At 43.5% G+C, this 12,285-nt stretch overlaps 1 protein-coding gene across 1 annotated transcript in view; it reads left to right on the top strand.

Annotated features, from left to right (window-relative positions):
- Window positions 1–12,285, top strand: part of WDR64 (WD repeat domain 64) — a 137,690-nt gene that overhangs the window by 62,603 nt on the left and 62,802 nt on the right. The gene's annotated exons all lie outside the window — the stretch shown is intronic.

Genomic DNA, 12,285 nt, shown 5'->3' with positions numbered 1-12,285 from the left:
TCAGTGGAAGGTATTACTTATTTCCCTCCTGTTGTAAACTAGTTTAAGAAACAGAAAAATAACTTTAGTGTATAAATACTAACTGGAGCTGGTTGTTTGGAATGTCTAATTGCCAAGAACTGCACTTCCTGAAGTCCACAGGCAGGGTTAATGTGAGACTTAATCCTTCTTAAATAGACATGCAACCTGATACCGAGGCAGAATAGGTGTGTTTTTTAAGCTCTTCTTCAAAAGATGCACCACTCTAAAAATCCTAGTGTCAAAGTCTGAAAAGAAGGGATATAGCTTCTAAGTAAGCTGAAGGTGGAAGACATTTCTCTTTGCTATTGCTGCCTGAGCATTGAGAATTAGTGATGAGCCAAGGAAGATGTGGGCACTAATCAGATGGAAAAATTATTACCATTAATGTTGGGGAGGTTTCTTTCTTTCATGGGGGGGCAGCACTGTCTTGGGCTAGAGCCTCAATGTGTTTCCTTATTCCTCTCAGCATCCCTTCAGTGTCAGTTTGAGCCAGCTGCCTTCCAGACTGGGGCTGAGCTGTTGCAGGCATCTTGGCTTCGTTATCATTGGGACTGTGTTTATCTGCAGAGGGAGATCTACATCTAGGTTCACCAGATATTGCTGGCAACACAAGCTGTTAAGGTTCCTTCCCCACTCTGAACTTTAGGGTACAGATGTGGGGGACCTGCATGAGAAGCTCTACGCTCAATTAACAGCTTAGATCTGGTCTGGCTACCACCACCCCCAAGTACTCCCTTCCCAGGGTAGCTTTCAGAGACTTCACTAATTTCCTGGTGAACACAGATCCAAACCCCTTGGATCTTAAAACCAGGAGAAATTAGCCATCCCCCCTCCTTTGTCCCACCAACTCCTGGTGGATCCAGATCCAACCCCCTTGGATCTAAAAACAAGGAAAAATCAATCAGGTTATTTTTTTTAAAAAAGACTTTAATTAAAGAAAAGAAAGGTAAAAGAAAACCCTCTGGGAGAGATTAGCATACCAGCTACTCTCACAGACAACAGATTCAAAACACAGAGGATGTTCCCCTGGGCAAAAACTTAATTACACCATTGAAAATACCCAGTTTGATTCTTCCTCTAACTGCACAGGACAAGTTACAAAGGAAATAAACATAAACCTATTTATTCCTGTCTAAAACTTACTACTCTGATAAGAAGCTGGTTCCTTGATCTTTTTCACTCCGGCTGAAACTGAAAACACCAAGCAAAGGAAACTTCCCTCCTTCCTTTTGAAACATCCTGTTCCCCCATTGGTTCCTCTGGTCAGGTGTCAGCTAGGCTAGGTGAACTTCTTAACTCTTTTACAGGTAAAAGAGGCATTAACTCTTAACTATCTGTTTATGACACAAGCCCAAGGCATTCTGTATTAAAATCAAGTTTATTTAAATAGTTTTCAATTGATTTCTTTAGATCCAATAGGGAGTCTCAGCCAATGTGCAATAAGATGAATAAACCATACCAAGTGGTGCCCATACAAATAGTAAAACTGCACTGTTTTAGGACATGCTTTTTTGTGCTCAAACTCAAGTGATAGTTCAGTCTAAAACTATGGAAGATTTCACAAATCAGCCCATAATATGCATAGCTTGTTGTTGTTTAAACACTCTTTTTTTGTGATAAGCTCCCACAATATGTTGAAATCCAACAATCTGACAATTCAGGGTATAAAAAAGGATTTCTTGAATGAAAAATTACAACTGTCAATCTCAAGCAAACTGCTATTCAAAATAATGTGCATACTGAAGTCTCTTAGCACAAAAATTAGACAGGTTTTCTGTCTTGTTTAACCAAATGTTTTCTATAAATTCAACAGATTCCTAGATTTGTAAATAATTGATATAGGTGCCCTTTGTCACATAAGTTGGCATTTCCATGGCAGCGGTACTGGAAAAGCCACAGAACTTGGTGCAGTATAAACTTTCATTTGAAGCTTTTTTTTTCCTCAGCTCACGTGATTGTGAAGACTTTATAGGAAATTGTGTAAAGTGATTCAATGATGGCTGTAGACAGGTGGAGTAGGGTAAATTGCCTCTCTTTAGCTCAGTGGTTTTACTGGGAAACCTAATAGTGGCCATTGAAATGCCAACTCATGTGACAAAAGGCACTTACACCAATGTGGTCTTGGCTTTATTATTACAGGCAGAGCAGCCCCAGTCAAGGACTAGGACCCTACTGGGCTAGGCACTGTACACACATAGAAGAAAAACATGGTCACTGTCCCAAAGATTACGATCTAAGGCTAGACACTTCTTATGGTGTGTGGAGTACAGACAGCCACTACACATGTAGCTACACACTGCTGTGAAAGGCAGGCTGTGTTCACACTTGTCACTGTACTGTGCAGTACAGGGGTGGGCAAACTTTGTGGCCCGAGGGCCACATCTGGATGGGGAAATTGCATGCAGGGCCAGGAATATAGGGCTAGGACAGGGGGTTGGGGTGCAGGAGGGAATGCAGGGTACGGGGGAGTGGTGTGCAGGAAGGAGCTCAGAGCAAGGGGTTGGGGTGGAGAAGAGGTGTGGATTGTACCTCCCCTGAAGCTCCTATTGGCCATGGTTCCCCATTCCTGGCCAATGGGAGCTACAGGGGGCAGTGCCTGCAGGCAAGGGCAGCTTGCAGAGCTCTCTGCCTCCCACCTCCAGGGGCCACAGGGAAGTGGTGCTAGCCACTTCTGGGAGTGGCACAGGGCCCGCAGTGAACTGACTTCTGCTCCCTCCACTCACAATTTACCACCATGTCCCCAACTCTTCCAAATCCTAGAACAATTCCCATATCATGTCCTGCCTGTACTATGTGACTGGTACCCTTACTGCTGCACCTTCCCACTGTAGCCCTGGGACATCCCACTGCCCAGGGCCACCCAGAGTGGGGGGCAAGTGGGGCAACTTGCCCCACAGGAGCTCCCATACTATAGTATTCTATAGTATTGCAACTTTTTTTAAGGAAGGGGCCCTCAAAATTGCTTTGCCCCAGGCCCCCTGAATCCTCTGGGTGGCCCTGCCACTGCCAACCCCACCCCTACACCTCAGCTGCCTTACCTGCCTGCACTGCACTCCCTGCCCCCACACAGAGCCCAAGCTATGTCGAGACTCTTGTGCAATCACGCTTTTAAAAAAATGTAACTGGCTAAAGGGAGGCAGCATGGTCCAGTAGATAGTACTCTATCACTCCCAGTCCAGTGCACTTGGTTTTGTTCCTGGCCCTGCCACTGACCTGCTGTGTGATCTTGGTCAAGTCACTTCTCTCTGTCTCAGTTTCCCCATCTGGGAAAATGGGATAGTGCATTCCCATGTTGTAACTTGTTTTGAGATCTATATGAGGCTGTATGTTTGCAGCTAATAGGGCTCTGCACAGGCACATAGGGTACCCTGCAGAATCAAGGCCTAAGTAGCAATTATGTTAATGATGGGGGTGATAAAGTAAAATTACAGAAGAAAGAAAAGGCCCTTGGAATCTTAGGGGTGCGGACAGTGTGGTGATGAGGTTGGAATAGCTGGCGAGAGAAGCAGGCATCCAACCTAGAGAGAACAGTACTGAGTAAGGATTTCTCTCTTCTTTGATATTTTCCTTCCTTCCCAACTTGACACCCAAACTCTGCATGGACTCTCCCTCAGTATGGAGATTTTACCCATTACGGTTTTCTTTTGACATCTTGAAGCTAGACCAAATAACAGAACGTTTTTTGCATTACAAAATCTCTAGAATGCTCAGTCGGCTCATGACCAAACCACCCACAACAAAGATGGCCCCTGTGATATACTGGAAACTGGTTTAAAAAAATGACAAGCTATCACTTTCAGTGTGAGGGACTCCTGCCCTACTTGCCCCAAGGTGATTTGGGTTTCTGAGTCAGCCAATAGACTGCCTGTTTGAAATGGGACAGCTTTACTTAAGGGCGGGGGGCAGGAATAGCTCACTGCCTCACGGAGCAGCATGTTTCTTCTCTTTCTGGTTTTGGTTCTTATGTGTTTACTTCTTAAAATTCAGAACGATAAATTAAGTTGCATTTCAGTGTACCAGCAAGAATATTTATGGCTTTATCCAAGTTCTCTGTTTATAGACTGTAAACAGAACAGCCACCAATGTTGCACTGAGACTACTAGATTAGGAACCATTGAATTAAAGCATGTGGTGGAGGGATGATATGAAAGGTGATCTTTCACTGAGCGCCCTGTGAAAACAAGCACAGTAAAATCAGTGAGTGTGCTTGGACATGGTGGCCCTTTTACTGAAGACTACTTAGGAGACAACAGCTCCATTCTTTCTTTTACTCGTGGGGTTCAGGGAATATACATACGTGGCTGATTTTGTGTGCTTTAATTTTAAATGTCAGGCTGCATAAAAACTAAGGGCTAAAACCTTCTCCTACCCACCTCAGTAATCTATTGAACTCAACAGGTCAATATTCTTCCCTTACGTAACACCATTGGCTCTAGTGGGCTTACACCAGGGAAGGGCCCACTGGGACTACTTGGGTGAGTGAGGTGAGCAGAATTTGGCTCTAGCCAAATTCAGTCATGGGTGTCTAATTGCCATGTAGACATTCCCTAATAGACTGTGGGTGGGTGTGGTGCAAAGGAGAGGAGGAGGAAGGGTGTTGATCTCTTGCATATCTGCTTTGGGGCACGGCAAAATCTGACTCCCAATACACATTGTCCTTTATTCAATCTACACCACACAGCTTCTCATTTAGGCACAAAATCAAATATATTGTTAAAAAAACCCCATGGAAAGCATAGTCCATCACGCATATTTTGTTTTAATTATCACTAACCACTTTATGCAGAACCCTAGGTGTTCCCCTTCTGACAGGGGAAGAATAGGAAGCAGTGTACTTCATTAACTTGATTAACATTAGTATGGCATGGCTTTGGTCTGGTACACTCAAACCTCTGACGAAGTGGGTATTCACCCACGAAAGCTCATGCTCCAAAACGTCTGTTAGTCTGTAAGGTGCCACAGGATTCTTTGCTGCTTTTTCAAACCTTAATGTTATTGAAATCCAGTCTCCTCTATCTAACTGCCTTTAATGCCAAGCTTGTTTGAGATGTCACAGTGCATGCCATGTGAGGTTGTCACACATGCCTCCTGTCTTCTGAAAAGCTGGATGGAGCTGTGTGCATCCCTGACTCAGCGGATTAGTGTTGCCACTTATGTAACCTACTTTGAAGTCAAATGTCATTTTTAAGGATGTATTCATAATGTGGTCATTGGATCTTCCCAAAATATGAGGGAAGCTGAGCTGTAAGCATGATGTTACATTAGCTAAAAATCTAATCCAGGATTGTTACTGAAGTGTACTGTATATCAATATCATTAAATGTAATCAAGATAATTGGAACAAAGACATTTTGGGACAACTGATCCAGTCATCCATTTATTATAGTCCTTTCATGGAAATTATGTAACTCCATGTTTATCTGATGTATTTTATCATATACTGCTTAGAGAATAAAAAAAAAAATCCTTCCCTTGCTGATGTAGCTTTCATAACAATTATTTATAGCTATTTGTTTTCCTTAGAGATTTAGGAGCTTTCTTAACACTTCTGGATTTTTTAGTGCTTCAAGAATGCTGAATATTTGTTCTTAGTAAGTTAGATCAAAAGCTCAGTTTTCCTGCTTTTAGTTTCCTCTCCTTTTTCTAATATGCACGTTATCCAGCCTCTTGGTTAGTTTGCCATCGGAAGGTGCAAAGCCCACAAAGGAACTGGAGTTAATTGAAAAGTATATATTTTGGCACATGTATCTGCTTTACGTCTCTCTTATTTATATAACATATACTTGAAATGCAGGCCTAGAGCCAGTGTGAGACCGCAGGGCTTGAGGGAAATCTGAGTACTAGCTGGTATGTTAAACATTTTAACAGGTACCTTCAAAAATGCAGTTTTTCCTCTTGTGGGCTCTGATAGTGGTGATCCAGCAGATATTCAGATTCTGGACAGGCATGTGATGATTAAGAGATTAAGTATACAAATATGAAATAGATGAGAATTTATCTAGCTTCCTGTTCAAATTTTTGGGGTTTCCAAAACTCTGCTGCTACAGAATTGAACTCCAGAATCTCAGCTTGTTCAAAAAAAAAAAAAAAAAAACTTTCTAGAATCTATGGTTATGTGATTTGAAAGGGAGAGGGAGCCTTCCAAATGTGAATACGGTGTTGTCTTCCTGAATCTGCAAACAGCCTCAAACAGTAGGTCCAAGCTGTGAACTCTTCACACTTGCCTAATGAGAAATTGATGGCAATTCTTAGGCCTCTTGTTACCCAGCCTTCCCTCCCCAGTAATTTTTCAGCCTGCTGCTTTCTGCTCCAACACAAGACTTGAGTCTGCTAAACCTGATCTCCTCAAACATCAGGATATTGCTTTTCCTGTCCACCACGGATTATGAAGCCCTATACTGACAATACTCAGAACTGTGTAACCCAGTGCCCCCACTGGCTAGATCCTTTCCCTCCAGCTCAATTGGAGTAGAGGTCCAGTACCCACTAATAAGACAGAAGGTTCTATTAGATTCACATTGCCTATGTCCCTGCTCGATTTCTCTCCAGCATAACTCCATAATCCAGAGATGGGAATCCATTTATACTGGTGCCTGTGAAGCAGGTTGTGGCAATACTCCTGTATTCACACCCTACACACTCTTGTAGTAATTTTGTGCAGGTCAAGTCTAGTAAGGTATTATTTGAAAACTCATAATTTGCTGGTCAGCATTGTCCTGATAAAATGTATGGCAACATTGTATGTGAAGTTATAAGATTTCCCTGTATGGCATTATTAACACGTTCCAAATCCCACAATTCTGCCCAAACTGAGGTTGGCAAATAGATCTGTCCTAAACAAAGGAGTGTGTGTTCTGCCTACTTTTCATTTTAAGCAGTAAATAGTCATCAGGCAGGAAGGGACACAAAGAAAGCTCGAGCAGGTGAGAAGCCAGCACTGGACAATCCTTCCACAGAGACGTTGTCTCCTAGTGCCCAGTTGAAAATGTTTTTCAAGAGAGGGACTGAAACCATAAAAAGGAGGAAAAAACAGCCCAAGGCACCCCCCTCTCTTGCCCTGCCTATCACATTCACCACACCTGAAGCAACAACAGAAGCATTCATTGGACTCTGGGGGAGGGGTCCTGACCTACAGGGTTTGGTCAGTAAAACTGCTGAAAGCATACAGTGAGAAACTTTTGCTTAAATCTGATATAGTTTGTTAAGTATTAGTAAATGTCCTATCTTTTTCTTGTAACAATTGCTGACTTTTATGCCTCATTACACACAACACACAGTCAACCTGTGGAACTTGTTGTCAGGGAATGTTGTGATGCCCAAAACTATAACAGGGTTCAAAAAATAATTAGTTAAATTTATGGAGTAGGTCTATCAGTGGTTCATGGAGTTAGACCCAAGGTGGTTAGAGGTTCAACCCCTTGCTCTGAGTGTCCCTAGCCTCTGATTGCCAGAAGCTGGGAGCAGAGGATTGGGATGGATCACTCAGTGATTACCTGTTCTGTTCATTCCCTCTGAAGCACCTGGCATTGGCCAGCATCAGAAGACAGAATACTGGGCTAGATCACCATTGCTCTGACCCAGTATGGCCGTTCTTATATTATTTACTCATAGACTCATTAATTTCTCTTCCTAGTTAATAAACATGTTTTACTGTTTTATCTAATCCAGTGTGTTTAAAGTGAAGGGTCAAAATTATTATTTGAGATCATAAACTGACAGATTATTCTCTTTAAGGAATAACAGACTCAATATATTTTTGTACTATCCAGGAAAGGGCTGGGCAGTACATAACATACGTTTCTGGGGGGAAATCTGGGACTCAGGGGCGGAAGGCTGTTGGGGTCATGCTACAGTATAACTGAAGCTGATGAGAGCCGGAGTGTAGCTGGCAGGCTGCAGTTACACACAGACACTCAAGGTGTGGTTTGCACACTGGAAAGCTGTTGGTGATCGGCCCAGGTGGGAGCTACTTCAGCAAGGCATTGTAAGGAACCCAAGGTTGCAGGGCAGAGGTGACAGGTGCTCATTAATCTGGGTTGTACCCTGGTATGATACTATTACTAGTTGGGTATTTGATTCTGAAATGTAATAGGCAATCTTGAACTTCACCAAATTATCTATCTCATAAGGCACTAGTTGCTCAGCCAACTGCTGCATAGCATTGAATGAATATACTAGGGCTATATCCTCCTTGCCTTAGCCTCCTGAGTAATCCCACTGGTAACAATTTGCTCCTACATCTTCCAGTAATTAACTAGAGATGCAATACCTGGCTAGACAACTACATTCTCTCCAGATAACTTACTCTGTTAAACAACATGGTAAGCAGAACTGCAGCTTTATCTTGGCTGTATGCATAGTGACCTTGTCTGCCCTTTGAGTTCTCTGATACTGGTCACACATTTCATGCACACTTCTCACACAGCTCCCTTCTTTGTGAACCTCACATCACTATGTCTCTATAGCCTCTGATGAACACTTTCAAACAATGGAGCCATGCAATAACTGGGGGTGGGGGAAATCAACACTTCAGCCTAAAAGCAGCTTTTATTCTTCTCATCTCCTGGTCCTGCCTCTGTGCACGGGACTAGACTAGATAACCTCTCGAGATCCCTTTCAGCCCTGCATTTCAGCGGTTCTGTGTTGATCTGTTGAATGTGTAGTATGGTGACTGGGGAAGAATGACTACTTCGTGCTGCCCCAGAGAGGGCTGGATTTTGGTGAGCCTCATTTGTGTAGTTGATGAAGTCCTGTAGCATCATTCTTCTCTAAAGATCCTGACGAGATTAGTTTAGAGTAACTCTAATGTCGCTTAATTAAAATCACTTGATTTCCTAAACTTATAAAACACATCAACCAGGATGATGGGAATTTTAAAGCATAAAAAGGAACTTTGTCAAGTACTCTTTAGGGGGGTTCTTGGGGTGGTTCTCTAGGATCCCTGAAATTTCACGTCATCTCCCCTTAAAAATGCAGTGTATTAATAACCTTTTCTTTGATCAGCAAATGCTGGCCACATCTGAGGATGATGCAAGATGGTCTTGCCTCTCTCTTTTCCTCACAAGCTACCACCATTGCCAATACTTGTCAAGGAGATGAGCCAGGGTCTGGGATACACACAGGAGCCACAGCACTGTGGTGCTCTTTTAGGCACATCGGAAAGAGTGTATTAGTTTCAGTGCTTAGATGACCAGCCCTGTTGACATGCAGACACAGACAACACTTTCTCCTTAGCTTAAGCAAATGTTCTAGAGATGTTTAAAATAAAGAGAGACAGGCCCTGCAAGTTTAGTGGAAACAGCTCGAAGTAGAAAGTTAACTAATTTCAGGTACATTTGGGTTGAAACAGTCGCCCTTCTCCTTTCTCCCACTCCTCTCCAGTGTTTCTTAATATTTTTTTTGTGCATTTTCACAGGGCAGAGCCTACTGGCATTTTCTCATGAGGGATGCATGCACATAATTTGCAGGGGTAGCTGGAGCATGTCAGTTTGTCAGGAGAAGTTCTTTAATATATAACCAGAACAGCAAAGTTACTATGAATAACTGTCCGTAAGGCAATTACCAGTAGTCATCTCCTAAATTCCATAGTAAATGTGCTTGTGTTTACCTGCTGTCAATGCTTGTCGTGTATGAGTTCATGCACAGTCGTGCGTGTATGTAAATACACAGCAGTGGCACTACTCCTCTAGACAGTGCTTGTGGCACACTGTGTTCAGGTTACTAATGTGAAACAGTTGCTTGCGTAATCGCCCCAGCTCACTGCCACAGGATGGAGAAAGAATTAAGGTGAAGCAGGGGGAGGGAGGCAAGAAAGATTTCTGAATGCTGTTCTGCCGTGGTCTGAGCATCTGCTGTCTAATTTAAATCACTGTACTCCCTCCACATGATATGGAGATTGGAGGCAGAGCAAACAAGAAGCCAGCACAAAAGTATTTGATTTTCATTCATTCCTATTACTAAATCATTACTGTAAAGTGCTTTGTGAAGGATATGATGTAAAACTAAATTCTCTTCTATGGGCAGTATTCGGACTTGTAAAGCAACAGACTCTAAGGGGAGATGCAGAACCAACTTGATTCAGGTCCTGGAGGCATTTTGTGAACGTGGGTACACACAGTGCCTCCTGGAGCTCTAGGGGAGGGGACAAGCAGCACCCATTTATAGTCAGGGTTGTGTGCCAATGGGTTGCCCACCATGCCTAGCCACGTCCTCTCTGGGGTACGTAGCGCTGTTGATGGCACACCCACACCTTGTTAAGCTCCAGTCTAGCAAAACACTTAATGTCATCAAGGCTTTGCTGGAATGGGGCTGTGGAGCCGAAGCACCAGTATTCTGGCTGCCCCTGTGTAAACGCTCAGGGTTGAGAAGCATTACTTTTCAATGGCCTTTGTGCTGCACTAGTGAAGATATGTGCTCCTTCATGGGCATACGCATTGTAACCAATGGTCACTTCCTTTCCAGATGAGTCCCTAAACCTCTCCAACAGTGCGCCTTGCTGTGCTTTCTGGCTTTCGCTAGATCTGATTTGTTCACTGGTTTTAAATTTTGTCTTTCTCTAGAGGTTTCCAACCTTTTGCAGCGCTGGTAGTTACAGCTCTGTTCGTACAGCTGTGTAGGACCAGCGCTGCAGTGTGGCTACACTGACAGCTACCAGCGCTGCAGTGTGGCCACATTTGCAGCACTTGCAGCGCTGTTGGGACTGGTGCATTGTGGGCAGCTATCCCAGCATTCAAGTGGCTGCAACGTGCTTTTCAAAAGAGGGGGGTGGGGTGGAATGTGACAGGGAGCGTGGAGGAGACAGACAGAATGGATTTTTGGAGTTGACACTATTCTCAGCTCCCTGCCTTGCAAGTTCTAAGGACTGGAAGATACACAGTGCCTACCTTCAATCATTTTAAAAGTTCTAACTCCCTTCCCCCACTCCTCTCTCATTCACTAAATGCAAATTATGTACTGCTAAATACCCGTCAGACCAGATAAGCAACTGCTCAACATGGACTTCCCCCTCCCCCTCTGCCATGTGAGAGTGCTGTTTCTCTCTTCAAGCAAACAGCTGTGAACATTCCAAAGTAATTCCCCTGCCTGCCTCCGCTCGCTCAGCAAACAGGAGCTGTGTTTGTTTTTTAAATAAGCAGTTTGGCTGAACTCTGAGCTCTCCCTTTCTTCCGGTTTGTTGTGGACAGGAATTCTGGGATACCTCCTTATACCCCGGAGGTCAATAAAAGCGCTAGTGGGCGTCCACACTTGCTGACCAGCGCTGGATCACCAGCGCTGGAATCCCTACACCCGAGGCTCGACCGGGTGTACAGCCAGCGCTGCAACCAGGGAGTTGCAGCACTGGCCGTGCTTTGCAAGTGTGGCTACATCCTAAGTTGCAGCGCTGTAACCCCCTCACCAGCGCTGCAACTCTCTAGTGTAGCCATGGCCTGTGTGCTGTGCTCCTTTTCCCTCTGGTATAAAGGTATAAAGCTTGTCTTCCCTTCATCCAGAGGAGTCAGAGGTTTTGTTTGCTTGCTTTTTAAGACCAGAAAGGATCATTAGTTTATCTAGTCTGACCTCTTGTATAAAACAGGATGGAAATTGCACCTTCACTAGAAGCTTCCCAGTACTCCCACTTATGGTTTAATTTGAGGAGTTCATGGGAATACCAAACCCACCTGTTTTCAGTTTGATTTTATGTATTCTACAGCCTTTGGAACAGACATACATGAAACTGGAGTTTCTGAAAAGGTTTTATACCTTTTTCTCTTTATTATCTGCAGCAGATTTCTTTTCAAGTCTCTACTGTGATTCCTTAACTACCTGCTCTTGGATTATTAGGTTCTTCAGTTCTTCCAGTTGTTTCTTGTGGTATTCCACTACTTTTACACACAATGCTGGGAATTCTTCCTGCAAAATTGCCTTAACTTCTAGCACTTTCATTCCCATTTTTGCTGATCCAATTGAGTCAGCTTCATAATTTTTTCCACTCACACAAATTTCCTGTCGCAAGTCTTCTCTCTGTCTTGCTATTTTGCCTCCAATGCTCCTCCTCAAAGCTTTTGAAGTTGCATGTGTTTACCAAAATCCCAAGTAGATAACCTGAAATGTTCGACTGGGCTTCATCTAACTTTCCAATTTCTGTGGTCTTCCTGAGGGGTGAGTTGAATAAATACAATTGACATGGTTCCTCTGGCCTCTATGCTATCTTGGAGAAACACGTCTGAATGGAAAATTCTTTACATCAACACATTCTTCATCAAAACAAATTAAATGTACAGTAGA

Source organism: Gopherus flavomarginatus, chromosome 4 (assembly GCF_025201925.1).
Source record: "Gopherus flavomarginatus isolate rGopFla2 chromosome 4, rGopFla2.mat.asm, whole genome shotgun sequence".
Lineage (NCBI taxonomy): Eukaryota > Metazoa > Chordata > Testudines > Testudinidae > Gopherus > Gopherus flavomarginatus.
The sequence above is the reverse complement of the archived record's forward strand: the minus strand, read 5'-3'. Positions and strand labels throughout refer to the sequence as shown.